Source organism: Ochotona princeps, chromosome 5 (assembly GCF_030435755.1).
Source record: "Ochotona princeps isolate mOchPri1 chromosome 5, mOchPri1.hap1, whole genome shotgun sequence".
NCBI classification, from domain to species: domain Eukaryota; kingdom Metazoa; phylum Chordata; class Mammalia; order Lagomorpha; family Ochotonidae; genus Ochotona; species Ochotona princeps.
Genome location: NC_080836.1, coordinates 40,950,332 through 40,977,327, shown reverse-complemented (window position 1 = coordinate 40,977,327; position 26,996 = coordinate 40,950,332). Strand labels below are relative to the sequence as shown.

The 26,996-nt window shown below is 38.5% G+C and overlaps 1 protein-coding gene across 16 annotated transcripts in view; it reads left to right on the top strand.

Annotated features, from left to right (window-relative positions):
* Positions 1-26,996, top strand: part of BAZ2B (bromodomain adjacent to zinc finger domain 2B) — a 360,709-nt gene that overhangs the window by 154,647 nt on the left and 179,066 nt on the right. For all 16 annotated transcript variants that reach the window (XM_058664534.1, XM_058664527.1, XM_058664536.1 and 13 more), the window contains one exon: positions 7,382-7,422. The gene's annotated coding sequence lies outside the window, so the exon portion shown is untranslated. The remainder of the gene's footprint in view (positions 1-7,381; positions 7,423-26,996) is intronic.

Genomic DNA, 26,996 nt, shown 5'->3' with positions numbered 1-26,996 from the left:
AGGCTGGAATCGTGGCAGGAGACCTGAAACCTCCTGGCCGCATGGCTGCCCGGGGGTTGAGCCGCTCAGGCCCCGCCCGGATCCTCCTAGCTCCTCCCCCACTCCAGCCGCATGGCACGCTGGGGCGTTCCAGATCTGCTTCTCAGAGTCCCGGAACAACCCCCCACTCCCAAAAGAGGGCCATCAAACCAGGACCCCGGCAAATCATCTTCCTTCCACTTTCAACCTGAGCACCGTCATGCTGCTTTGGCCAGGCTTCTGTCTCCTCCAGGTGCACCCTGACTCAGAACCATTATTTGTGTAAATACTCTGTTAATTTATTTTGCCTAACTTTTTTTCATTTAGCAAATATTTTTCCTCGTTAAATCACGGAACATCATTTAGCCTGAGTACCAACCTAGTCCATGTTTTCTCCGATTCAGGAGATGATCAGCTGACACCTGAAAGCTTTGTTGCACGTGAATTAAATATTTAAATCAGTGTATTTCCCACTCGACAAAAATGCTTAGCACAGTATTAACAGAACTTTTAGTAATGTTGTATAATATCTTCTATTTTTATGTTTGACTTAAACTAAGGTGTACCTTGTTAAATGCCTACTTAAATTGCATTGCTGTTAAAGCCTGCTCACCTTTTTTCTTTAAAATGTAATAAGAAAAGAAAAATAATAGATAACAAGGGACTTTCTTAGAGATCAGTACTATTTTTAAAATAATTGTTGATAAAGTAAATTTTATTTTGTTCTCTGTGCTTTGTTGAAGTTTCAGTCATAGTAACACATGAGTGGATGTGCTTAGCTGAACAAAGTAAAGCCAATTCAAACTTCAATATCAGGTAACAGTCATACAGCCGGAAGAGGTTTAAAACTGATTTGTCCAAACCCCAAGAATATTTCCACTCAAAAGAACCCTTTTTCTGTAAGATTTACTTTATTTTCATTGGAAAGACAGATTTACAGAGAGAAGGAGAGACAGGGAGAAAGATCTCCCATCCACTTGTTCACTCCTTAAATGGCTGCAGTTGCCAGAAGGCAGGATCCTCTTCCAGGCGTCCCATGTGAGTGCAGGATCCCAAGGCTTTGGGCCATCCTTCTCTACTTTTCCAGGCTGTAAATAGGGAGCCAAATGGGACATGGAGCAGCCAGGACATGAATCATCTCCCATATGGGATCCCAACATTATTAAGTGAAGGGTTAGCCAATTGAGCCATCACGCAGAGCCCTCAAAATAACTCTTATTCATGACTAGTTCTATGGTAAGAAAAATACTACCACCTCAACAGACACATCTAAATATGAAAATTACTTAAAGATAAGGGAATTCTTGTCTTCTAACTTTGTAACAGCTTTACTGGAATGAACATATCTTACAGCTAGATTTGAGAGTTTTTTCCCAGTTATAAAAACTAGACAAAATAGTTTTTCAGATGTTTATGAACACTCAGTCTATTTTTCAGTCCTGGTATTGGTGCCAGGCAGGAAGGGCTCCCCATTACCCAACCCCTTAACTTTGTTGCAAGAAAGAAATCATTAGTGAATCATAAAATAGGGAATAGCGAGCAACAAATATTTCATTGAGAAAGTGAAGATACACAATTCACAGACCACTGTGGGCCTTGTTTTGGAGGGGATTTGCTCTGTGTCTGAGCTGTGTTTCATGTTATATAGATGCTTTAATGAAAGGAACAGTGCATTCTAATGAAGGGGTCTATGCTAATAAGGGAGGGATTCATGTTTGTGCTGGGGAGTAGGTGGTGACTTCCTTGACTCTAGACCCTGCCTGTTTTTGCTCCTTTATGTGGTATAATGTTCTCTGTCATGAGACCTAGTATTAGTAAGTCATTTAACTTGCTGATCTGTTACAGCAAGTATGTAACTAACTGTCCATCAGTTTATGTCAGCCTTAGCACCCAGCTCTGAGCCTGGTCCTCAGAGGAGGGGGAATCAAGCTTAGTTCCTGCAGATCTTGAGATGTTCGTGACTTTATTTTTTTTTAAAAAGATTTATTTATTTTTATTACAAAACCAGACATACAGAGAGAAGGGGAGACAGAGAGGAAAATCCTCCGTCCGATGATTCACTCCCCAAGTGACCATAACGGCCGGTGCTGTACTGATCCGTAGCCAGGAGCAAGGAACTTCCTTCCGGTCTCCCACGCTGGTGCAGGGTCCCAAGGCTTTGGGCCGTCCTCGACTGCTTTCCCAGGTCACAAGCAGGGAGCTGGATGGGAAGTGGAGCCGCCGGGATTAGAACCGGTGCCCCTATGGGATCCCGGCACGTTCAAGGTGAGGACTTTAGCCGCTAGGCCACCATACCGGGCCCTACTTGTGACTTTTACCTTCAGGGAACTAGCTGCTTCCTTAGCCCCCTTGTGTTAGTATGGTCTCAGAAATGCATGATTGTACCAGCCAATATGATAGCTGCAAGCATCATGCAGCTATTTAAATAGATTAAAATATTTTAGGTGAAACACCACATAGACATCAGTTCCTTCTCCACACTGACTTTTTGGCTATAGGCTGTGTACTGAGCAGTGTAGACCCCGGCGTTTCCATCACTGCGCAGCACTGGAAAGATCACACTGGCAGTAGTTTCCCCAGAGGAGTTTTCTATTATTTACAATTATCTTCTCACCCTCCAAGTATTACACTGAATAATAGTCCTAAATAATGAAGAAAAAGAAATACTCAGAATTTGAAATATCTATTTGGTGGCAGAACCAAGTTTAGAATTTATGTCAAAATATGTGTAGTTAGAAAAAAATGTAGTTGGTACTTTAAAAATAGAATGACAAATAGTTCTTGATTTTCCTTTTTTTTTTTTCATTTAGAGATTTTTGTTACTTTAAAAAATGTGATTAAAAGAGAGACAAAGAGTTAGCTTTTGTTTACTCACTAAATGCCTGTTAGGCAGGACCTGACCATGCCTGAGCCAGGAGCTGAGAACTTCTCATGGAGCTCCCACATAAGAGACCCATCCCTGGGAGTCATCACCTGCCACAGCCTGGGCTGCATCAGCCGGAAACTGAATAGAAAACAAAGTACCTCGGACACAAGTAGGCATTGTCATGGCACATAGGATTCTCAATCAGCTTGTTAACTGCAGTGCCAACTGTCTGCCCTGGTTTTTCCATTGCAATAGTCCAATAGTCCAACACAGAGACAAGCTACCAACAGCATATGATATATGAAAAAAATTTTTACGTGTAAATTTTGGAGATAATGGTCTTTATTGATGAACTACACTTTGACAAAAATACACAAGAAAAATAGTAACTATTCATTTACATTGATGTTAGGGTTAGCGTTTATTTCCAAGTTCAGATTCTTTGGGGTGAGTAAAAATAGCTAGATGTTCTATTCATTCATTGCTTGAAATCTTTTCAGCGAGTTAGGTGGAGATAATAAATAGTCAAGCTTGGGCCCGGCATGGCCTAGCAGCTAAAGTCCTTGCCTTGAAAGCCCCGGGATCCCATATGGGTGCCGGTTCTAGTCCTGGCAGCTCCACTTCCCATCCAGCTCCCTGCTTGTGGCCTGGGAAAGCAGTTGAGGATGGCCCAATGCATTGGGACACTGCACCCGCGTGGGAGACCTGGAAGAGGTTCCAGGTTCCCGGCATCGGATCGGCGCGCACCGGCCCGTTGTGGCTCACTTAGGGAGTGAATCATCGGAGGGAGGATCTTCCTCTCTGTCTCTCCTCCTCTGTGTATATCTGGCTGTAATAAAATGAATAAATCTTTAAAAAAAAATAAATAAATAGTCAAGCTTTGGTAGTATTGTCATGACTTGAGCATGTTGATTGCATAAAGAGAGACATTGTTATATTTTGGGACAGAAGAAAGAGAAAACAAAGGTGGGATACACCAACTGCTGGAAGTGTACACATAGGACAGGATATTGTAACTTAAGATTCTTTTCCCACATTTTTAGGTGGCTAACACTGATAGGTATTTTCTTAGTATAAATATAATTGGGGTTTTCCATGTGTATATGTTCAATACAGTGGTGGCTTGCAGAGAAAAAGCATAAAGTAAGTTATTAGTTGAATTATGTTTTCATAAAATGTGACATTACTTTTTATATATGTAATTTGAATACATTTCTTTGTTTTAAGATAAAGTTAAAGACTTACTCTTTGCTTGTAAAAGCCATTTAGGATTTTTATGAGGAGCTTTAAGATTTTGCTGGTTTTATTCTCTAGTGTCATTTTAATTTTACATTTTTTCCCTTATGCAGTTGTAAGTGTTCGTGTGCAAAAATCACTGCCCTGAGGAAGGAATGCCTTTATTTTTGTGCTTTGAGCTTCAAGGATTTAAGTGTATTTTTAGCTTTAGTCTTACTTATCTTGCATTTTTTTCTAAAAAGTAAAATGTAATGCTTATGCTTATCTTTTTATTCACTTCGAATATTATTTTCATATGACTGTAAAATATACTTTCACAAGTTATAGTTTTATGTAAGATAGTCATTTCTTTCATTAAACTTTGTTGACTCTATCACCAGACTTTCTGTACCGAGAGCATATTGCTAAGCAAGTAGTTTCTTGAAGAAATTTCTTTCAATACAAAGAATATATTGATGTGTTATCTACATAGCTTCCTTTTACAAAAAAAAAAAAGGCTTATTTTGAGTTACAGAAGCCAGGAGCCAGGAGCTTTAGCTGTGCCGGCCACATTGTGGCAGGGGTCCTATCACATGGACCATCCTGCACCGGTTTTCCCAGGCTTTTAACCAAGCAGCTGGATCAGAAGTGGAGCAGCCAGGATATGAACTGGCATCCAAATGGGTTGTCGGTGTTGCAGGTAGTGAGTTTACTGGCATACTACAGTGCCAGCCTTATCAGTAACGTAAAAAAAATGTACTGAAGGAAAGAAGTAGGTTTATTTTGGCTGAAGAGTTTTGGATGTTGCAAGACCTAGGTCAAGAGGACCCCATCTTTTGGCATTCTTGCAGATAAAGTCCTGAAGCAGTGAAGAACATTACATGAAAAGCAGGGATAAAAGTGGGTTCATATGGTGAGCCAGGACACAGCAAGCATCTTGGCTAGATTCGGGCTATTCCATCCAATCTTCTTGAAAGAATCACTTTGCAAGCTGCATTACCCTAAGAACCTCTGCTAAGGCCCATCTCCCAAATGCCATAATTGGATTTAGTTTGTACCTTTTAGTACCATGAATGTAAAGTTAATGAATTTGGACCCCAATTCTTAATTTATAGCAAATACCAAGTTGCTGTGGCTAATTTTCTTTCAGTAGATAATAGTGATTATGTTTTTATTTATACTTCCCTTTGGGTTATCTGTAGTTCTAGACATACTACTGGATGCAGGAAGAACTTGCCACCTACTTATTCATCATTCATTCAGCAACCAGTTCCTTGCTATTTGTTGGTTCCAGATACTAAACTGTTGCTCCTGCAGTCATCATCCTTGTTCATGGAGGTAATAGCCAACAATAGTGTTAATGGTAAAGGAAGATCTTTTTGAGTAGGTGGCATTAGATATGCAACCTTATTGAGATGAGAAAGCCAGTTCTATAAAGATAGGACAAGGTGCAGGTTCTTGGCCTGGCAGTTAAGATCCAGGTTAAGATCCAGGCCTGGCAGTTAAAATCCAGGCGGGTTAAAACTTATCCCACATCAAAATACCTGGGTACAACACCTGCCTCTGGTTCCTGTCCTTAGGTGCTGAGGTAGACTGTAAGAGACAGGTATCATGACTCAAGTCATTGGGTCCTGGAGAGGAGAGCTGCATTGGGTTCTCCACTCTCAGTTCTCACTTGTGGGCTGTTGTGGGCATTTTGAGAGTGAAACAGTGGAGTGTGTGTGTGTGTGTGTGTGTGTGTGTGTGTGTGTGTGTGTTTCTCAAAAGAAGAATGGAATGGATAAGTTGATTGAGATAGAGGTAGCAGCAAATGTCAAAGGTCAGAAGTGGACGGATTAGGTACGCTTGAGGGATTATCAGGGTCTTTGTGATTGCAACATAGTGGAGAGTGGTAGAACATGTAGTCAGGTGATCAGCTGACAGAGTGACATAACAATCATATTGTACATCTTGGAGGTTTTATTTAAGTGATGGTGAAGCCACTGAACACTTCTGAGTGCAGCAGTGCTCTGCTTTATTTGCTACTGTATGAAGAATAAAAGTAGGGAGACTAGAATGGTAATGTGGAAGAACACTATCTTGAAATAATGAGGTTTTAGGCATTATTACGGGCTTTTGAATTGAAGATATTGAGGAAGAACAGCTGGTGGCATTAAATGAAATGTATGAAAAGAACGAAGAAAAACTCAGTTCTTTATGCTTAGACAAATAATGTGTTTTAACTAGCTTCTAGTTTATTGGAGTATGTGATCAGAAATAGTTTTTTTGTTCTTTTGAAATAATTGCTTTGAGGATCAGATTAAATAGCCTGATTAAATAGTACATGTAGGTTCATTAAAAACCTCAACATTGTAACTGTGTGTTCCTTTAAGGTAGGGAAGAGAGAAAGAGGGAGAGGGAGAGAGAGAGAGAGAGAGAACAAACATCTGTCTGTTGGTTTACTCCCTGCCAATAGCCTGGGAATGTAGCAGAAAATCCACCTAAGTGCTTGGATTCTTATACCCACGTTGGGGACCTGGAGCCTGGCTTCTGACTTCAACCTGACTCCCCCTTCTATCTCTGTTTCTTCTTCTGTGTAAGTCTGTCTTACAATAAATAAATCAGTCTTAAATTTTTGGAGGGAAGGCAGAGTTACAGAGAGAGGGGAAGAGGGGAGGTTAGAGAGAGAGAGAAAGTGCGCAATAAATAAACAGACCTTCTAACCACGGATTCACTCTTCAGATGATTGCCATGGCTAGGGCTGAGCTGTGTCAAAGCTAGGAGTCTGGAGTTTTCTATGGGTCCCCCACGTAGGGGCGGAGTCCAAGCCTTGACCCTCATCTGCTGCTTTACCAGGTGCAGTCGTAGGGAGCTGGAACTGAAGTGGAGAAGCTAGGTCTTGAACTGGTGCACATATGGGATGCTGCCATTGCAGCTGGAGGCTTAAGTTGCCATACAACAATGCACGCTCCAATAAATAAACTTTTTTTGTTGTTTTATTTTTCATGATGCAGTTTCTTACGCTCAGGGATTTCCCCTTCTACCCTTCCCATCCCCCTAATAAATAAAGCTTTAAATTAAAAAAAGAAAGAAAATAAACCTGTCAAGCTATAATATATACTGAACTGAAAGTAAACTCCAGGTATTTTATGTTTGTGTGTGTCATGGGAGTTATATTTTCTGACATTTAAAGTGAATGTGATTTTTTTTACATCAAGAATGATAAAAATTCTTAGCAAAGTTTTCACTTTCTGTTATTACTCAAGTGTTTGAAAATTTCTAATTCTGTTTTTCTGTTGCAGGTTTTCAACAGTAATGTTACAACATTGACTACTTTGATCACAGTAAGACCAAAACTTTAAAAATTATTATGTTCTCTTAGAATAAGAAATGAGCTAGAGAATACTTACAATTTATAAATTATTTTTATTCCTTTTACTAACTAGTTGAATGTTATATTTTTCATGATTCTCCCTGTGCTAATTATTTATTTAAACTTTTAATTATTTTAAAGAATATCTAATACTTTTTTAAAAAGATTTATTTATTTTTCTTACAAAGTCAGATATGCAACGATGAGGAGAGACAGAGAGGAAGATCCTCCATCCGATGATTCACTCCCCAAGTGAGTGCAAGGGCCGGTGCTGTGCTGATCCGAAGCCGGGAACCTGGAACCTCTTCCAGGTCTCCCACAAGGGTGCAGGGTCCCAAAGCTCGGGGCCGTCCTCCACTGCTTTCCCATTCCACAAGCAGGGAGCTGGATGGGAAGTGGAGCTGCCGTGATTAGAACCGGCGCCCATATGGGATCCCGGCACATTCAAGGCGAGAACTTTCGCAGCTAGGCCATGCCGCCGGGCCCAGAATATGTAATACTTAAAATGAATATTTCTTCTGATTCATAAATGAAATTATATGCCTAGTTTTATTGATATATTTCAACATGAAAAGTACTCTGAATACCATCTTTTTTTTTACTTAAAAAATAGATAAAATTTAGGCTGACTCCGCAATAGGAAAAATATATAACAAAATTATTTGAAAGTATAATGCATAATTAAGGAAAGAAAATGAACATAAAGGATTAAATTTTTCATTGGTATTTAAATAATTTATAAATAATTGTAAATGTGGAAATGTGTGTAGAAAAGGGTAGTTCTTAGTAATGGATACTTTGCTTCTTAGTTTTAAGAGTTTTGTTTACTACAAGTTTTTTTATTTTTAGATTTTTATTATTTATCTTACTTGAAAGTCAGAAAATAAGAGTTAAACAGAAAGAGGAAGAGATGGAGAGAGATCTTCCATCACTGGTTCACTCTCCAAATGGTCACAGTGGGCAGTGCTGGGGCAGTCCGAAGCTGGGAGCCTGGCGCAGCTTCTGAGTCTCCCACATGCCCAGACCCGAGACAGTGGGCCTTGCTCTGCTGCTTTTGCTTGTGCAGGAGCAGAGAACTGGATCATGGGTTGAGCAGCTCAGCTTAGAACCCGCACCCATATGATGCATCCAGACCACAGGCAGAGAATTAGTGGCCATGACACTGTGCCAGCTCCAATGATAAATTTTGGTTTGTCTAAAGAAATATGTCAGCTAAAATAAAACTTTATCCAAGGTCTTCATCCACATTATGAAATTTTAACTTATAAAATCTGAATTAGGAGATTTTATAGCTTTTTTGAAAAATGCTTTTAAAGTAACAGAAATAAATGTTGAGTATGTTATTTTCTCCATAATGTGTTCTAATTGCTCATTAAATATAAAAGAAGTAATCATCAGAAGTGTAAATCTATATACGGTTGAAATTGGCATTTTAAAAAGTGGTTCATTTGTTAGGTTTAACACTGTTGAAAGACTATTGAGAATTTTATTTTTAACAGCTTTATCATCCATTAGTCTGTGATATCTGTGGCATGTTCATTCATTTTCCTAAGAGGAGGGCATTTTAGCTTTCCTGACTTGTAGCTCAATGCTTGTTTGCTTTTTCTTAATTAGAACTTTATTACCGTAACTAGATATTTTACAACAAAATATTAACGTATTTCTTGTAATTATCTTGTATAACATCTTCTGCTTTACAAACAAGGAAGTTAAAAATAGCAATGCATGTAAATATTTTTGTCATTTTTTTTCCCATTACTTTCACGGTGCTGTCTTAAAATAGTTCATTTTTAGGATAATATTTGAGTTTGTTTGGTTTAGAGCTGGCCTAGTCTGAAGTTAGAAGCTTTTTCTGGGTCTCAAAAATGGGTTTAGTAGCCCAAGGACTGGAGTCGGCTTTTGCTTCCTTCCCAGACACAGTAGTAGGGAGCCAGATCAGAAGTGGATTATATGGGAGACAAACTGTTACCCATATAGGATGCTGGTAACAGGGGCTGCAACTTTATCCACTCTGCCACTGTGCCAGCCACTAAGAGAGTATTTATTTGCAGCTGGTCTAAATCCAAGAATTTCAATATTATCAAGTATCAAATAAGCTAAAGCCTAAGAAGTATACATCTGAGAGGTTTGTAAGCAAAACCTTTATTTTGCCGTAATGTCTTCCTAGCATCTTCAGATAAGGTTAGAGGGTAGATTTGCACAGTGACTGTGATGGAGGGGACTAGTGTGAGGGCAGCTCAAGTGTGAGCCATGGAAGAGTCGTGGAAAGGAGGTGAACCCAGGACGGGCTGATGGAGGTGAGCCCAGGAAGGGCTGATTGACGGGGGAAGTAGGAAAGTCCGTGTCAGAGGCAGCGAGTGCCAGCTGCTGTGACGTGGCCGTGCAGGAGAGCCAGCACAGTGGGCTGCTGTGGGCAGGAGGAGGGAGGGCAGACTGCTTCAGAGCAGGAGCTGAAGCAGCTATCTGCAGATTGTATGATGTATGTTTCATATAGTTTGGTTTCCTTGTCAGTTTTCCAAAGTTAAGAGGATTTCTTTCTCTCGCTGTGTGTGTGGTTTTTTTTTCCCTCGTATGTCGCAGTCTACAGAAATATCAGTGTCTTTGCTGATCTCCCTTCTTCCTGGCCTGCATCGATTCCAGATGATCCTCCATTTAATCTTGTGAAAGTGTTGCTCTTGCTATTCGTTTTACTTTCTATTTGAAGACATTTTGTGACTTTCATTTTTTAGGGGATCAAATTCAGACTTCTGAACTTGCTATTCAGGATCCTTCCTGCAGCTCCAGCATATTTTCCGGCTACAGCTTGTTAACTAGGAATGAGAGCCTTACGTCTGCCCAGGGTGGTCTACATATTCCAGCTTGAATGCGCATGTGGGCTCTGTGTCTCTGTTCATGCATTCCCTTTACCTAGCTAACCTCTGCTGCAGTGCCTCCCCACACCAATATCTTGCTCAGACTTTCCTTCATCATCCTCTTGAAAGGGCTTCTCCCTAGTGGTGGGTATGCTTGATTTTTTTTGTTCTCATGTTACTGTTATCATATGCTCTTATACTTTGGTTCTTTCTTTTAATACATAGCTTAGCACAGTAGTCAGCAAAAGCTGATGACAGCACAGTCAGCCATACCTCAAGAAAGTATGAAGTGATAACCTTATCTTTATTGGTTATGCTGAAATAAGGCTATTAGCACACAAATCTCTGTGTAATGTGTATTAAAATAAGCATCCAAAAATACAAAGGAGCATATGGCATCAGTAACATAGGAATAATAAAAATTAAACATTATCCCACTATTAAGGTGGGAGAAGGACTTTGAGTTAGGATTATGAGAGAAAGTCTAAGAGAGATGATTATATATGGGCATTCTATTAGAGGGGAGGTTTTTTATTTCATCAAATAAAGCATGGTAGATAGGAAAGAGTATGTTTTAGAACCAGACAGAATTTAAGCATTGAGGTTGTTGTGCACTAGTTATATATTGCAAGTCATGTGTGCTTCATTATATTCACCTGCAAAATTACATATTTAATGGGAGTCTTTAAAAAACTCATGGAAAATTAATATCATAAAAAAACCATTCATGTGTTTGAAAAATTTCCTACCAAACTAAATTTATCTTTTTAATTCATTCCATTTCCTATGCATTTTTAAGGTATCTTCATTTATTTGGAATCATATTTCTTTGAAAAACTTATGCATTGTAGCCCTTTTGCTACTGGTTTTAGTAAATGGACTTCTGCTTTCTATACTGACTTAGACAAGTTTGTTAAAGAAGCCAGGGTGATTTATTAGTATAATATCCTTTTATTTGGAGAAAGTGGGCAAAACTCACTAGAATGTCCGCATATTGAAAGACATTTTAATTTCACTTGAAGTCCATTGCTAAAGGATGAACTTTAGAACAATTTAGATTATTTCATTTGAAAAACAAAATCTTTTTCTTCTGCACCACACCACAATAATCACCATAGAAGTCTTTATTTTTTTAAAAAAATATTTATTTATTTATTTGAAAGAATTACAGAAAGAGATTGAAATCTTCACTCTGCTTATTCACTACCCAGATAGTAGCAAAGGCTGAGCTGGAGCCGATCCAAGGTCAGGAGCCAGGAGCTTCTTCTCAGTCTCCCATTGGGTGTAGAGGCTCATGCACTTTGACCATCTGTGCTGCTTTCCCAGGCTGTTAACAGAAAGCTGGATCCATAAGTGGAGCAGCTGATAGTCAAACTGGTGCCTGTGTCAGATGCCAGCACTGCAGGGGCAACATCACCCCTTATACCACAGCTTTACCCATTACACCACAGCACCAGCGCTGCACAGAAATCTTTTTTTTTTTTTGAAAGAACCATTTATTTTTATTAGAAAGTCAGATATGCAAAGATGAGGAAAGACAGAGAGGAAGATCTTCCATCCGATGATTCACTCCCCAGGTAAGCTCAATGGCCGGTGCTGTGCTGATCCATAGCCAGGAGCCCAGATCCTCTTCCGGGTCTCCCACGCGGGTGCAGGGTCCCAAAGCTTTGGGCCATCCTCAACTGCTTTCCCAGGTCACAAGCAGGGAGCGGATGGGAAGTGGAGCTGCCGGGACTAGAACCAGCGCCCATATGGGATCCTGGGGCGTTCAAGGTGAGGACTTTAGCTGCTAGGCCACACCGCCGGGCCCACAGAAATCTTTTATGACCTGAAAAGGTGTGGAGGTTTCTACCTACCAGCCAGCAAGTAATTCAGCAGAAGGCACTAGCTGGTTGCCCTCTACTTCAATTCAATTTGGAGGCTATCTCCCCGGAGATGCTATCTTCCTGGAGACTAGATCTTCCTGGAGTGCTAGATCCACAAGCGAGAACTTGATCTTCAAGGCTGTTACATCTTTCTGATCTCAGTCACATAGCTTTACCAACTAGTAAGGAGTTGGGGTACCATGCCCTTCTCTTCAGGTTCCACTAATTTGCTCAAGTTACTCACAGAATTCAGGGAAACACTTAACCTTTACTGGTTTGTTATCAGGGATATTAAAAAGGATACACACGAAGCTATTTACTGGGCAATGTCGAAGAGATGCAAAGCTTCCATGCTCTTTCTAAGAGCACTGCCCTTGGTGAACCTGTCTTCAGCTATCCAGAAATTCTCTGGACGTTGCCCTTTGGGGTTGTGGAGACTTCATTGCATAGGCATGGACAGCTGTGTCGGAATGTCATTGGACAAAAGAATTTGATCTAATGTTAATAGACTGAGCCTCAGCAATAGCAGCCTTCTGTATTCTTCATCTTTCTGTTCAGTCTTCCTTGCTCCAAAATACCAAGCGGGAGCCTCTGACTTGTAGATCAGACAGGGTAGGGTCATAAAGTAGCTTCAATGTGGACAGAGATTTCGATTTGCCTTGGAGATGAGAAGTCCAATATCAGTGATCTGTCTGCCCCAGGCAGGTGCGGGAATGTTGAGTGGGGAGGTAGGGAGGGAAGGGTGACAAAGTGAACGCAGAGCAGGAGAGACAGACACTGCTTTCTGAGACCTGAAACTGCCAATCATTCCGTGGTACTTGAGAAATACTGTGGGAGTAATGAATGAGCCGGGAAGAGTGGATGAAAACCGAAAAGTATATATCATAATATTGTAATTGTGTGCTACATTGTTCTAATAAAATGGATGAGCAAATAGAGAAGTTATATGCATAGTAGTCAAGAACATGGACTTGGGAAAAGGAAAATCTCTAAGTTTATGCTCTGCTACTTCTGCAAGTATAGGTATTGGGATCTTGAGGCGGTTACTTTTAAGATTTGGCATTTTCTCCTCTGAACTAGAGGTAATATTTTATCTCAGGCATATTGTGATAGCAGATGAGACAATGTTTATGAAACGTTTAAGAGTTGATGATGATGCATATTGAGTCTTCTGATGCTCAGCAGTTCCCATCGTCTGTAATGTACTTCCCTGAACGTACAGGATGAGAAACTGTTTTTGCTTTATATTCTAATTTGTATTATTTCCTTTTGTGAAGAGCTATTTCTTGACTAAAGAGATCTAAAAAGCATTCAAAGAAAATTTAATGAAATGAGTTTTCTTCTCAAGAGTCTCCAAGGTCCTCTGTCTTCTCTAAGTATTTATGCAATTTCATTCATGTGTGAATTTGTTTATGTGTAACACAAAATGATAGTGACTGTATTTTTAAGCATCCTTTTTTTAATATTTTACTACATCATCTCATTATGAAACAACCTTTGAATAATTAAAATGGCCTTTTCTGTTTTTACCAAGATTCCAAGCATTTAGATTAGAGATTGAGATATCAGTTAAGATCCCTGCATCCTCCATGGGAGTGCGTTGAGTCCTGTGTCCAACTGCTGCCTCAGTGTCCGGCCAGTGCAAGCCCTGGGAGGCAGCAGATGATGACTCAGGCAGTTGTATTCCTGACACCCATATGGGGGATGTGGATTAAGTTCCCGTCTCTGGCTGCAGTTTCAGCTGCGCTGGGCATGTGGGAAGCTAACCAGCAAAGGAGAGTCTGTTTCATTCTCTCTCTCTTGCATAGATTCCGAAATCTTTAAATACTTTTTTCATTAATTTGATACCTCATATTGCTGAAATTTTACAGAAATAAATTTCTAGCAATAAAAATACTTCAATAACTAAGGTTTTGGTGGGATTATCATATGTTTTTGAATTGTATACACTTAGAAATGCTAGTTTTAGGTAATAAGTTTAAAATGTCAGTTATATACCTATCACAGATATGATATCTATTACCAGCTATGACAATAAATGATGTTGTTTCCAATATAGATTTTCTTCCTCTTCTAATTTTTCCTGGAATATCAGTACCTAGAATAAAAACATCATTCCCACAGACTTCTCTACAGCTAGTTGTAGCTGTCTGACTAAACTTTGGCTAGAGATACAAGAGCAAAAGTAGTTTGTGCAACTTTCAGGAAGTGTCCTTAGAGGAAGGGGTACCTGTATTCCCCTCCAGCCCCACATACTTCTCCTTGCTGGTTTAAATCTGGGTGAGGTCACTGGACCATGAGTGGAAACCACATAGAGAAAGGGTGGCAAAGTGGAAAGATAGGAAGTCCCTAATAACTTCATGATGTCACCTTGCCCACACAGGACTGTCTACATCTGGATTTTTTTTTTTTATCTGAAACAGATTAACTTCTGTTACATGAAAACTGTCAACTTTTGGACTCTCTCTTAAAAGATCCAAACTGATCCTGGTACATTTACAGGTTGACAAAGTTTATGATATTGTTAAAATGTCTTGATTGTTTTTCACTTGTTTTATTGAAGCTCTATTTGTATTATAGGAATGGAAAAGAATGATTCATGCTGTTGAGGAGAGGGGCACACGAAAGCCTTTAAAGAGGACGTAGATGGCAAGGCTGGGTTTTTGAAGCGTAAGCTAAAAATCTGGGACAGGGAAAGAGTTATGAAGATCTGAAATAATGTATGGACAGGAAGATACAGATATTTTAGGACAGTCCTGTTGAAAATGTGAAGTTTGAGGAAGTAAATGAACTTCAGCTGTTTTAGGAATTTATGTGAAGTCCCTGGTGACAGTCATTTTTAGCAATAATTTTAATATTATTTTCATATTTCTATTACATGTTTTAATATTAAGCATGGAGGGGCAAAGCTAATGTTTAGTTACTGATTGGACTTTAAGATGCTAGTCATGGGCTAGCTGTGGGGCATCGGGTCGAACCATCACCTGCAGTGCCGGCCTCCACTTGATTGAAGTAGCAGATGATGGTCCAAGCACTTGGACCCCCTACCACTCATATGGGAGTGCCGTCATGAGGTTAATGGCCTTTGCACTGTGACCACTGGGGAAGTGAACTAGCAGATGAAAGGCCCCTCTCTCTCAATCTATTAGTCTATCTTTCAAGTGAATGTTTTAAGATACCAGGTAGGAGGCGTGTTATTACATTTACAGATGGCTAAAATGACACATGGGAAGGTTGTTGTCCTTCCCGGAGTGGCAGTCAAATCATCATTTGAAAAACACAAAAATAACCGTTTCTAAAACAAGGCTGCAGTATTTTATCTGACTTTTATTTTTCTATTTATCTAATATCGGAGGTGGCATTATAGTCAATTTTAAAGTATCTTTGATAAAATCTAATAAAGATCAGGTCAGAAGCAAAACACTATAAGATGATTTCTATGTTTTATGCTACCTAATTAATAAAAATTTTAAAATTTAAAAAATATTGATACAGTAAAATTAAAACTATATCTTAAACATTTTTTCTGGAATCTGAATATTTTTAACTTCATTTTCAAAGTTAGTATATAACAGCTATTTAAATTACTTCTTATCCATTTTTTTGGTAAAGGTTTATTTTTTGTTGGAAATGTTATTTACAGAGAGAAAGATCTTCTGTTTGCTGGTTCACTCCACAAGTGGCCACAACAGCAGGAGCTGAGCTAATCTGAAGCCAGGAACCAGGAGCTTCTTCCTGGTTTCCCACTTGGGTAGCGGTTCCCAAAGCTTTGAGCTAACTTCTACTGCTTTCCCTGGCTACAAGCAGGGAACTGGATGGGAAGTGGAGCAGTCAGGACACGAACCAGTGCCCATATGGGATTCCAGTACATGCAAGATTTACTGGCTGAGCCATTAACTGGGCCCCTTGTAGATTCATTTTCAGTTGTTGTTCCCATATGCATCTTTGGATAAAAAGAAATGTTTGCCGATTGTAGCTCCGTTAAAAGTTACACTATTTTAGCATTAAATTATTATTCTTTAAATTTTTAAAATATTTATTTATTTATTTATTTTTTATTACAAAGTCAGATATATAGAGAGGAGGAGAGACAGAGAGGAAGATCTTCCCTCCGATGATTCACTCCCCAAGTGAGCCGCAACGGCCAGTGCTGCACCGATCCGAAGCCAGGAACCTGGAACCTCTTCCGGGTCTCCCACGCGGGTGCAGCGTCCCAATGCATTGTGCCGTCCTCAACTGCTTTCCCAGGCCACAAGCAGGGAGCTGGATGGGAAGTGGAGCTGCTGGGATTAGAACCGGCGCCCATATGGGATCCCGGGGCGTTTAAGGCGAGAACTTTAGCAGCTAGGCCACGGTGCTGGGCCCAGCATTAAATTATTAATGGAGCTAAAATGCATACATGGAATTCTGTATTTGTGTGACTGTAGAAATAAATATATAACACCAGGTTCCTGGGTCCAAGTTAAACTTCTTTTTGGACAATTAAAAGTTTACTGTGTTACACAGTTTATTTAAACACAAATTTTTCTTTATCTGAAAATTTTAAGTGAGCTACTATTTAATAAATCTACGTTTTAAAAAAGGAAACTTTTACCAGTCTAGGTAATTTTAGAAGCATGAAAGGATATAAAAGAAAGGCTGATTATATGATGTTTTCTTATTATTAGCAGAGTCTTGTGTGAAGACTAGGTAGCTCTCTGCCAAAGCAAAGTGGTTTGAAATTTCATTTGGCACCTAGATTATTCTCATCCTCCCACTTTGTACATCAGTGAACATTTCTGCTCTAATGAGTACACTTAAGGAAATGTTAGTGAAGGTGTACTTTAGATGCAATGTATGCTTTGCAGATACTGTCAAATGTTCTCTGTGATATAAGGGCAACCTTCATGCAAAATACGAGATCAGTAGCCCTTTCAATACTGTTTTTGCTAATTCTGGGGTTTGATATTTTTTGTTTTTATTTTCATTCATTCAAACAAAGTTTGTGTTTTTCTTGTTAATTTCTTCCGTTACTCGTAGGACACACAATAGCATCATTTGCTTTAAGAGGGTGTTTGATTTTCTTTTTCTTTTCTTCAGTGGCACATTAGTCATTCAGTAGCATGTTACTTAACTTAATGTTAGTCTAAATTACCTAGTTTTCTCTCTATTGTTGATTTTGTTTTATGGCTGTTCATTTGATATTTGTCCTTTGGGGATTGACTTGTTTCACTGAGCATAATGGTCTCTGCTAAATGATCTTTAGAATGAAAACTAAAAATCAATAATGAAAGATTGAAGAGGATATGAAGAAATGAAAAGATATCTCATGGTCATGAGTTGAAATAATATAGTCAAAGCAATTTATGGATTCAGTGCAATCCTTTATCAAAATCCCAGTGACATATTTTTTCACAGAACTAGGAAAGTCACTACTAAAATTTTTATGGAATCACACTAGCTAAGTCATTTTGAGCAAAATAACAAAATAGGAGGCTGTACACTATCAGACTTTTAAGATACATTACAAAGCTGCAGTAATTGAACAACATACCAAAATGGAGCCAACCTCCCAGAGTGCAGATATCAATGTGATACCCAGCAGTTCTCCATGCTCAGACTGTGAGCACTGGTCAAAGACAGAGCCCTTAGGGCTTTATCAGATGCTGAGTGTAAGCATGGAAGACCCAGTTCTGATCTCCAAGGCAGGATCCTAGACTCTCTGACTGTCTGACCAATCTCTCTGGTGGCTGGAGTTTGGCTTTTCTCTGCTGGAAGTTGTGGAAGAGGTGGCAGTGTCTATGAAGCTGTGAAAGCTCCAAATGTTCTCCCCTTAGGAATGGACCCGGGGTGCTTAGTCTCACGGATTCTGTTCACTGTAATGGGGCGTTATCTCTCCAAACTGTACTCTTTGCAGCTTTGGAAGGCATGACATAGACAGTTCTTTCTTGTTTGTTTTCTGCATGATTGTCCACATATACTATGCAGTGAAAAAGGAGTTTTCCATGGGACTTTACAAGTTTTTAATATTAACATAAGTGTATTTAATGTAAATATACATATTCTTACATAATTTAGAATACCTGCCTTCCAACTAATTATTACAAAATATATGCAAGGCTGTGATTATGCTTAATTATGTCAGTCAAATGAGAAAAGAACAAAAGTAAAAATGATACATATGTAACTCTTAAGTGTGTCAAACGCAAACACAGCTTGAGAATAATGGGGAAGTACCAGTAAGTACTATATTCTTATTAGGTATAACGATCAGTTTAACAAAAGCATCATATGATATTTTGAAATCTTTTTATAACTTTCTTGTATATATTCATAAATTTGTGGGTTTTTTTTAAGATTTATTTTTTATTAGAAAAGGAGATTTACAAAAAGGAGATACAGAAAGAAAGAAATAATTAGATCATTTGTTCGCTGGTTTACTCCCCAAATGGCCACAGTGGCTGCATCTGTGAAGCCAGGAGCCAGGAACCTCCTCCAGGTCTGCCATGAATATGCAGGGTCCCGAGACTTTAGGCCATCTTCCTCTGCTTTCCTAGGCCATAAGCAGAGAGTCTGATGGGAAGTGGAGTGATTAGGACACCAACTGGTTCCCATGTGGGATCCCGGCACTTGTAACAGAAGGATTAGCCAATTGAACCATTGCACCAGGCCCAAATGTGTTTTCATTTTATGTTTGAATAAGATCTGAAAAGAAGAGGAATAATTTAATGTTTTCCATAGTTCTATTTTTGTGTATTTCATGAATGTAGTAATTTTTTCAAAATGTAAGTTATTAAAGGCATCCACAAAACTTCTTTCTCCATAAAATTTCAGAAGCAATGTAAAGCTCTAGAGTAAACTCCTTATAATCTTATCAAGGCATAGGTTGTAACTTATCTATCCTTGCAGTCTCTATAGAATCTGTTGTAATACTTGTGCCTAATAGTAGCCCAACTGAGACATATGTGATAAACTTTCCTGCATTAGTGTGCTAAATGTGATATAAACAGAATTAGGAAATATTTCTTCCTGATAGTATGTTGGTAATCTGTCAAACTAAATAAATTAAATGATGAAATATGTACAAAGCATGGTGGGTGTATTTTAACAATTTGAAATTCATATGACTTAAACAGAGTTCTTTTTTGAAGTTAAATGTTCTGTAGAGTTTTGCATACTTATAGTGTTGCATGATTTACAATTTTGTAATTTTGAATTTTGAATACTTATGATGTTGCATGAATTGATTAGATAACTTATTTTTATTGATCTACAGGCTTACCATAGAGATATCGTAGGTTCCATTCCATATCACTATAATTATTCAAATATTGTAATAAATGAGTTTCATACATTTTTTATTTTTCCAGCACATATAATGTGTATCTTTTCACTATACTGTACTCTTATGTGCATAAGACCATTATATGTATAAAATAAAAAGCTAGCTTTTGGTCTTCCTTGACTTTGGGTATATCTTCATTACTAAGTTTCGGCAGTTCTAACTTTTCATTTAAAGAGCTATACAGCTGTACAGCCCAACTTTCATTGGAACATTTAGAAGCCATTAACTCGGCTAATTTCAGTATCATTCTGTCTCAGGGAACAGAGAGACCTGGGATGAGATCAAGAACTAGTCTGATAGTAGAGCAGTCATAACATGCATAATATTTCTGAAGTTTGCCATCTTATATGACTGATGTTCCCAGGACTCCAAAACAATTATAGCAGTGTTATCAAAGATCACTGATCACACATCATCATAATAGTATAATAATAAAAATCTGCAACATTGGGAGAATTACTGAAATCTGACAGTCATAAACTGCTGACAAAGTGACACTAATAGACTAGTTTGACTCAGGATTATCACAATTTGTAAGAAAATGCAATATTTGAAGTTCGATAAAGCAAAGCAAAAGTAAATCAAGACATGCCTTTATAGAATGGTGGCAAGAGAACAAAAGATACCATAGTAGGCTAGAGCTGAGTATGAAGATGTAACCAAAGTATTCCAAGGAACAAAACATGCATCATTGCAAAAATCTTAAGTTGTTGTATTTAGGGCAGAGAAAAGGAGAGACAAGAGAAGGGACAGGAAATAGAAATGGGAGGGTAGGATATTGCCTGAAGCGGCAGTGCCTAGTAGACATTCCCTTGAATTTACATGGAAGTAAAACTGACATGTGGTCTTTTGGAATAATATAGCAAGTACATTTTCCGTATTTCCAATAGTTTGATTAGGCTTGTATATAATGTTACCATAGCCCAGAGTTCAGCTCTTTTGCTATCTTCTTCAATATCTTTTCAAAGTCTGATTGAATTAATCCGTACTTGCATTAAATTTAGCTCTGTCTTATCTATATAAATTAATTTCCCTCTGGTTTCCAGTACACATTATTTTATAGTTGGAATACTTCTTTAGCCGTGAGTACGGTAATGGCTCTGTGTGTTTCCCTACTCTTGAAGTGCCGCTTTCTCTCCTTATTGGGTGCCAGTGTCTTACAATGGTCTTGAACTCTGTCCTGACACCTGTGACCTTCCACTGAGCCACCCTTCCTCTCAATATTTGATTTTTATTTGCTGTTTTCCAACACCTCATTATGAGATTGTAGCACCTCTATTTCCATTTCTCTGTATAACAGTGCTACCTGACTAACCTGCAGGCACTAGATTTGATCTGTCCAAACTTAATCTCATTTCCCAGGAACCTTTTTCTCTTTACACACTATATTGTACAGTGATATCTACATTTACTCAACCATCCAAGCAAAAAAAATATTGCATAGCTTCATCTGCTTCAAAAAGTCAAATCCAATTTGTTTCATAATCATACTGATTCTCTATAGTTTCTTCTATGAAAGTGTAAGGGCAATTAATGGTATTTTTTAGGGGCAGGGTAGTTACAGGTTAGAGGAGACTTCAGAGTTCTGTCAGCCAGTTGCACTGTTTGGATCTTAGTTAAAATCAGATTTTGTTAAGATTCATTTTTTTATTGGAAAGTCAGATATACAGAGAGAGGGAAGTACAGAGAGAAAGGTCCATGATGGTTGGCGCTGAGCTAATCAAAGCCAGGAGCCAAGAGTCTTTCTCTTCTAGGTCTTCCACATGAGTGCAGGGTCCCAAGGTCTTGGGCTGTCTTTGACTGCTTTCCCAGGCCACAGGCAGAGAACTGGAGGGAAAGTAGAGCAGCCAGGACATGAACCAATGTCTGTATGGGATCCTGGCAGATGCAAGACGAGGAGTCAGCCACTATGCTATTGCACTGGGCCCTTAAGTCGCAGTTTAAAAAGCGGTTTTTCTGTAAGATAGGCTGGTGTTGTGACACAGTGGCTTAAGTAAGCTATTGCACGGACATACCATCTTGAGCAGTTGTCCCAGTCCTAAATGTTCAGCTTGTTACCTTGCTTATTTGCCTGGGAGGACAGCAGAAGATAGCCCAAGTAGTTAGGCCCCTGCCTCTAGGAAGCCAGGAGGGAATTCCTGAATCCTAGTTTTGACATAGCCCAAACCTGGCAGTTTTGGCTATTTGACAAGTGAACCAACAGATGAGAATTTTCTCTCTCTGTCTCTCAAACTCTCTCTGTATGTCTCTAAAAATATTATGTAAAGAAATATCTATATTGATTGGATATTGAATATTGAGAACAGCTAAAATGTTATTTTTTTGTATCATGATAATTTTGGATTATTTGTTTACATTAAGTCACACATCTTTTCCATGAAAGGATAAATATCTGTACCAGAGACTGAGTTTCAGAAAGAACAGCATGTTTGCCAGTCATCTTTTCCACTCACCATTGTTTATAAAGGGTTTGCTGAAGGAGGTGATAGAACCTGATAATATCATAGCTAAAAGAAGTGCTTAGAATTTTGCTAATCCATACTTCTCTGGCAAACAAAAAAAATTGTTACTGTGTCATGCTTCCTCATTCAGTGTTTGTTTCATAGTGATATGGGAAATTCAAGGAATAGACTGCAGTTTTATAAACTCTATAAAAATGGCAATGGTTATAATCATAATAAGTTAATAGTCAGCATTTGACAGATTAATTATGTACCAGACACCCTTTCATGAGTTTATGGTTTTAACTTATTTCATCTTCCTAATAACTTCATGAGTGAGAATCATTATTATCCTCTTTTTACAAGTGGGAAATCCAAACTATGGAGAAGTTTAGCAATTATCTCTAGATCTTGACAATCCATGATGTTAAGTGTTCAAGCATTTCACATGGAGTTTGTGCCTTTACTGCTGTGCTATTAGTTGATTTTAAAATGGACTTCATTTATTTCAGTAACATGTAAACATGTTAATCTCCTCTTAGTTTTTATTTATCATTAACATTTTTATTTCTGGGGTTTATTTCTCTGTCATTTTTGAAGTACAATTTGGCTGCATACAAACTTGTTGATTGATAGCTTATTATGATTATTTTTCAAGGACTTTAAAATATGTCTTCCCACTGCCCTGTGGCTTCCATTTTTTCTAAAGGAAAGTTGGCTGTTACTCTTAAAGACTCGTTTTGCATAGGTTGCTTTTCAGGATGCTCTGTTTGACATTCAAAAACAGATGTTTAAGACGTGTCTTGGTATGAATCCCGTTGAGTTTACCCTGCTTGTAGCTTGTTGACTGTTGGATATGTAGATTTGTGTCATTTTTCAAATCTGGGGAATTTTCAGTCATTATTTCCTTAGATAATATTTCTGACTCTTTTTCTTGCCTCATTTTGACATGTTAATTATACATATATTATTATAATATGCAATGATGTCCCATATGTTCTTTGAGTTCTCTTCATTTTTCTTTATTCCATTTTCTTTCTTCTCCTTAGATTCCATCTTCAAGTGTGCTAGTTTTTCTTATGCCTGCTCACATGTATTGACAATCTTGCTAATGAATGTTAGCAAGTCTTATGTATGTTATGAATGTTAGTCTTATATAGCTCCAGAATTTCCATTTGGTTCCTTCAAAAACATTCTATCCCTTATTGATATATTTTTTGTTGTTGTTCATGTAATCCTTTTTTTGTAAGATTTATTTATTTTTCTTGAAAAGATATTTACAGACAGAAGGGGATACAGAGAGAAAGAGCCTCATCCACTGATTCACCCCCCGAAATGGCTGCAACGACTGGAACTGAGCCTGTACAAAGCAAGCAGCCAGGAGCTTCTTCTGGGTCTCCCATGCAGGTGCAGGGTCCCAAGGATTTGGGTTGTCCTCGACTGTCTTCCCAGGCCACAAGCAGGGAGCTGAATGGGAAGTGGAGCTGCCGGGATTAGAACTGACACCCTATGGGACCTTGGTGCAAGGCAAGGACTTTAGCCATGAGATTATCGTACTGAGCCCCATATACTCCTGTATTTCATTGCCCATGGTTTCCTTTAGTCCAATGAACATATTTTGGAAAGGAATTTTGTTGCTTTAGACTTGCCTTGTAAGAAATGCTAATTGGTACTGGCATTGTGGTATAGCATGCTAATCCTTCACCTGTGGTGCCAATATCCAATATGGGTACTGGTTCATGTCCAACTGCTCCACTTGTAGTTTAGCTCCCTGCTAATGGTCTGGGAAAGCAGTGGAGGAAGGCCCAAAGCTTGGGCTCCTCCCTTTCCCATATGGATAGCAAATACAGCACCTTGAATGAAAAAATTGAAATCAGTATGGCTGAAGTATAAAAACCGAAGAATGTGTTTTCAGAAGACATGGGACATGGTGGGTCACGATTAGGAATTTTTTATCTTTATCTTATGAGAAATTGGAAATGCATGAAATATGGTCAACAGCTCGATTTTACTTGTGGCAAATAGAAATGTTAAGTTTGTCACGGAGAATCATGAAGTGGTAAAACAAGGATCACAGTTCTTACATCTGTGCCACAGATTTCTTAAAAATACAAATTCTGGGAATGTATAGAAGATTATAGTGTTGAAATTTCCGTGATCTGAGGTTGTGCATTATCTTATTATTGCAGCAGCTAAAAGCTGATTGCCTGCTTTGTTTGAGGAATAGGATTTTTACTCTTTGCAAATGTAGTCACAGTTATATTAATTTGTTAGCTTAGCCTGTGACCTATTGCATCTGTGTTAACAAATGAACCCATAGTGTTCAACAGGGACTATTAGAACAAAGATATATTTGTTCTGCTCTTATGACGTCTTCTGTCTTTCCATTGTTGCACCTTAAGAGAGAACGAACAATGAAGGCTACTTTTTTGCCAGATAGGTTTCAAGTAACATTTGGTTAGACTTACTAAAGTGAAATAATTGACCCAAATTAACATAATTAGTGATAATCATAACTAGGATTTGAGTCTGTGTTTTTCAAACTAAAGACCATAGTATGTCTACTATAGTACATTCAAAGAATAAAAAGTTCATTTTTGCTTAAGAAATATTAGCATATATAGCTAGAAATAGAAAGCATAATGATCAATAAATGCTTGCTAACTGATTGAATAAGAAAAATAGCATTTTATAGAAAAGTTTTCCAGAATTGGCCAATGTGCTGTGGGTTGGTATATGCTCTACAACTCATGTTGATATTTAATTGATATTGCGATATGATTACATGATAGGGGTGCAGCCCTCATGAATGAAGTAAGGCCATCATCCTGGATGTTGGTAAGTTATAGAAGGTAGAATTTGGGCAGTCTTCTGTCTTTCGTACTGTCTTACCATCCATCATCATCTGTTGCAGCAAAAAGACCTTCAGTGTATGAGGCCTTTGAACTTGGACTTCTCACCCTGTAGAACCATGTGTCAAATAAATCTGTATATAATTTACCCAATTGTAGTATTCTGCAGTCACTGCAGAAAAGAGTGTAAAAACACAATGTGCGCCTTGAGGTGATTTTATGGAACATATATTTTTTAATCTCTCCCCTCCCTTTTTTAATACCTCAATGGCAGTATGAGTACTCAGTAAAGGTAGACATGAAGCAAGGTACACAATGAAAAGTTGTTTGCTTTCAAAGATTCTAATTGGCAAAATAATACATAGTCGGGAGCTGTGAGTCTTTCATACATTGAATTAATCTATAGGGTGCTTCCACACATACTTATGGAGTGTTGACATCTGCTTCATAGGAAGAAGTTTCTTTCTGTCATTAAGTTTAATTTCTTGTAGGACAATCAAAACATTGGAATACTTAAATAAAATATTCTTAAATATTAGTAAGATCTCCAAAGGAAGAAATGGAATCAATATGTGACTCTGTCTCCGTGGCATAGGGTAAATGTCAGGGCACAGTACATAGGAAAGGCAGGGGAGGACTTCCTGATTAGGTGACTGTAATGTTTTCTGGAAGATCCTGTGTACAGATCTAGAAATGACAGTGACAGTGCTGCTGAGGCTGGATCCCTGTGAACCGGGGAAGCAGAGATAGGCAGACATCATCAGAAGTGGTCATAATTCTGTTTTAAAATGAAGAGAAGCTGCTGGGGTTTTTTGTTTGTTTGTTTAGTTGATTTTATTACTCCTCCTTCCATGTTTAATTTAGAATGTTTCATACTCAGTTCATCTCCTACTGGAAATTTTTAAAGAGAAAACTATGTCTTACTGCAATAGGAATTATTATTATTATCTATTCTTAATGCTTTCTAGGAGTTTATATTTTTGGTGACATTTGATAGTCTTTCCCCTAAGTTATATACTCTTGCTACCACATTTAAGATATTCTCGTTAGCCTACAGATAATTTTGCTAGTATGACTCACTCCTTGGTTCAGGAAACTTTTTGGCATGCCTTTTGAGTTACTTAGTAAGTTTATCAAACAAACAACTACTGTGTTACTCTTTTCATCTTTAGGCGCTTACGATCCAGTGGAGTGGAGTGTAAAGCCACCACTGTAGGTGTGTTTGATGCCTCAATAGAGGTGTGATTTGGCTGTGAAAAGCAGAGGTGATCCTATGGCTATGGAATCCCTTGGGGGTGAGAAAACCTTCACCAAATCTGCACAGTCTTTTCAGACTTTCCACTCTACTTTTTGAAGTATAGTTATTGCAAGGCTGCTGGTGCTACTGAAAGATCTTCAGCATTTGTATATTTCAACTGTATGTTAAGCAGATGCTATCTGACTCAATACAGTTGGGAAAGTTTAATTTCTCTTGAAAGTAGAAGGCAAATGGCATTATGTTACTTGTTTTGAGTACAGATGGTCACTAACTTACAATGGTTTGACTTAGGGTTTTTCATTAGTGGGTGTTGTGAAAGTGATATGTATTCAGTGGAGGTGGCTACTTGGAGCTTTTGTCTTGTCCCAGGCTAGAGATTCCTGACAGTGGCAGCAAGCTCAGTTTTCTCTCACCTCAAATACTACAGTGGAACAGCCCACGTTGCAATATAGTGTGTAGCTATGCTATGATATTTGGGAAGTTAGGTGCATTGAGTGGATTTTTGACTTAAGATTTTTTTTTTTGATTCACCATGAGCTTACTGGAGAGGCGGGCAGGGATGTAACCCCATCATAAACTGAATAATATCTCTGTTGCCTTTCCCCTCAGTCTTTTTCTCAGCCCTATTCTTCGTATTTGTGGTCTTATATAAAGGGGGAATAAAAAGTGTTGAAAGATTTGATGGGAAGAAGTCCTCAGGAAAATTTCTGGAAGGTAGGAAGATAAGATTAAAGAAAAGGGTTGGGGGACTTGGGAAGGATTTATTTCTAAGCTAGTGGTAACATTTCCTGATGGCCCTTAACTGGGACCATCTTCCCTCCATCTTCCGTTTACTCGCGCTCCTCAGTGTGAATGAGCAATGTGCTCTGCCACGGTATTAAACAGGTTCTCCCATAACTAAGACATAACAGGGTAATATGAAATTAGTGCCAGTGTTACCAGAGTGAACAATA